Below are 3171 nucleotides of genomic sequence, written 5' to 3' on the forward strand. Positions count from 1 at the left end.
CTATGGAGAAGATCATCCACGGCTGCGTTTGCCATTTCCGGTGCCCTTGCCGCCCTTCTCGTGGAAGTAGCGGTCGAAGATGCAGTAGGAATCGAGCCAGATCTGTTCGTCGCCGAAGCTGTCCAACCCGTCGCTGTCCTTATTCTCCTCCTTGGGGGGCAGTCCGGCCATGGCACGGACCGCCCGATTCTGCACTCGGGCGAGGGTGCACGTTTTCCTCTGCTGCTGCTTATTTACAATACGGGCGCGGATGGCTTCCTCCTCTCTGGTCGCCCGCGCCGCCACATCACCCGTTTCCACCTCCGTCATGTTGGCAGCGAGGTGGGCCTCGGCCGCCCTCATCCTCTCCTTCCAACGGTGGGCACACCGGTCCCGGTAGCACTCATATTCTGACGGACCCATGATGGGGAAAGGGAGATTGAAAGGCTCCCAGAAGGACCGTGATGATCCAGCCCTGGAGGATCCGAGTGCCCGATGCGCCGACACCATGGACTTGCGTCAGATAGAACCGTTGTTGGTCGGGTGCTGTCCTCCCGAGAGTGGCAGAGTGTAACGCGGACGGCCAGTGCCTCCTCCAACCCGCACGGGACGATACCCCAGTCGATGGATCCGGACTGGTCAGAGTCAGATCTGCTACCCGCCATGCCAGAGAAGGCCAGAGATCGCGGGACGGGAGCTTGGGTGGCGCAGTGGAGTGAAGGGGAGTGGAATGAAGTGGCTAGGTTTTGGTCCCGGGAGAGGATGGGGACGAATATATGTGGGGTCAGTTGGGCCAGCGTGGGTCGGGTCCGCCATGGCGGACGCGCCCGGGCCTCCCCATATCCGCCCCATATTTGGGCTGGATATGGGGGTGCCAGTCAGTCCGGACGTTTGAGGCCGGTTTGAGGCATCCGTCTGGGTCCGATATTTCTGACCGGTCACAGACCAGGCTGTACGACCGGGTGTGTGAGGGGGGTTTGAGGTGCCCAGTTGTAGATGCTCTTACTCCACTAAAAGGCTAGTCTACTAAACTGCTACTAAATGACTACGTTTTGCTAAAGCACATATATGCTATAATTAAATATTGCACATCTAAGTTCTTGTTCGCACACGAACACGTCACCGTGTACCTTCAACGTCGGTGCACCACATCTCATGTCGAAGGAGCCTCGCCGGAAGCGCGATATGCAGGATGGCCGGCGAGAAGTTTTGAGGACACGAAACCCCACACGCCCAGAAGGGGCCTTGTCTGGACACGCGGCGGCTATGTATTTCTCTAGTTCGGTTCGCCCGCCCCTAGAGCCTTCATGATCGCTGCCCTTCAACACAAAGAACGAGAGAAAAAAATGAAGAGATGTAAAACTAGGTTAAAAAGTAGATGGGTTTCGCGATTGTGTATTGTTCGATCGACCGTCACCTCTCATCTATTTTATATTTATTTATGAGGCGGTTGGACTTCCCGTACAAGAGAATGACTTCCAATCCCGTCTAAATCTTTTCAAAATTAAACGAACTCAGATTTAGGTAAGTCCGAGATAACAATTAGGTTTTTGGGACCCACAGTCCATAAACGACCTTAGATGAAGATGAGCCCAAAAGCAAATTTAACTATTTCAACGAGGCGAACAATTTTCATGTTGAACATTTTTTAATTGAAGAGCATCTTGAGGGCCGAGGTAGCTGGTGCGAACCATCAGTCATCACCCACACGGGTGTGTGATGTCCCGGGCTATTTTTTACTCATAGTCGGTCCGGAGTGCATCAGCTCTAATTTTTGCATATGACCTCAGATTGAGATGCTTTGCATATTAAAATTGGTTAGCTCGACGCGACGAAGACGGTCCATATATAACACTCATTCATCTGAGATCGTCTTGGAGTCATAGTCGGCCAAACAGTACTCTGAATACAAAAAATTGGCAATTCAAGTAGAATTTGGGTCCGCGAGATGAGATCGGATAGTGATGACCCAAACATTTTTCATCCACACGGAGATTTTTGATATTGGACACTTTTTCATTTTAGGCCATCTCATATATGAAGATTTATGCAAACATTTTTTCTGTTTTAAATATTTGACCGGGTCACATAGATGTAAAATACTTAGGGGCATGTTTGGTTGCCCGCATCGAGCACAACCAGACCCGCACGGGAAGGAAGAGGCCTGTTTGATTGCCTGGTTTCACTGTTGGGCCTGCATCGCATGCTTCTCAAAGCAGCCCAGAGCCTGGCTCGCTGGAAACGCTCAGATCAGCAGTTTCTCACGAGCCAGGCTGAGTGCGGCGCGTGGTCGCACGGGCGGGTGCGAGGCGAGGGCGAGGGGGGATGGCGGGAGATGGAAATCTCGCGCGTCGTCCCGGCGCCAAATCTAGCCTCACCCCCCTTTCACTCGCTCACCCATAGCCATTGTCCCCCTTTCTTCCCTACTACCTCACCATCGACGGCGGCTGCGATTTCAGATTTACGCTAGAGGGGGCAGAGGCGGCGGCGTTTGCCGCAGATCTGGTGCTCCCCTTGTTGTTAGCCACCGTCTGCTCGACCTTGTATGTGCCATGGCTCCCCCTAAGTCGTCCTCGTCTCCGATGCCGGTAAGCAGCACCCCTCCCCCCTTTGTTATCTCAGTGCTTAGGCCGTTAGGCTAGGTGTAGGATCTGTTTCCCACTGAACGAACCATCGATGTCGACTAGGTTATGGACACACGGATGAGGCTGATAATCCAGGCAACAGCACTGATTAGTGTGATTCAGGCATGGTTCATGTTCATGCACCAGAGAGTTGTTCGTCATGCTGGGAGACCTTTGATCCGCTATGGTCCATTATTTCCCCGGGAATAGGAGAGGATCCAAAATCTGAACTACATCTACAACTGCAATGACATCGAGACTCTGTGGATGCTTCGAATGAAAATATCACCATTTGCCAGGCTTGTCGAGACCTTCAGGAGCAAGGGGCTGCTACGAGATAGCATCAACACCAGTGTCGAAGAGCAAGTGGCCATGTTCCTCCATGTTGTTGGTCATAATCAGAGGTTTAGGGTCATTCACAACACGTTCAAGAGATCAATGGAGACCACCTCTTAGGTACTTCAAGCAAGTTCTTTTTGCTATTGGGGAGCTTAGAGGAGAGATGATCAGGAGACAATCTGGTCAGACTCCACACAAGATTCACGGAAGCCCAAGATGGTATCCATAC

Source organism: Triticum aestivum, chromosome 7B (genome assembly GCF_018294505.1).
Source record: "Triticum aestivum cultivar Chinese Spring chromosome 7B, IWGSC CS RefSeq v2.1, whole genome shotgun sequence".
NCBI lineage: Eukaryota > Viridiplantae > Streptophyta > Magnoliopsida > Poales > Poaceae > Triticum > Triticum aestivum.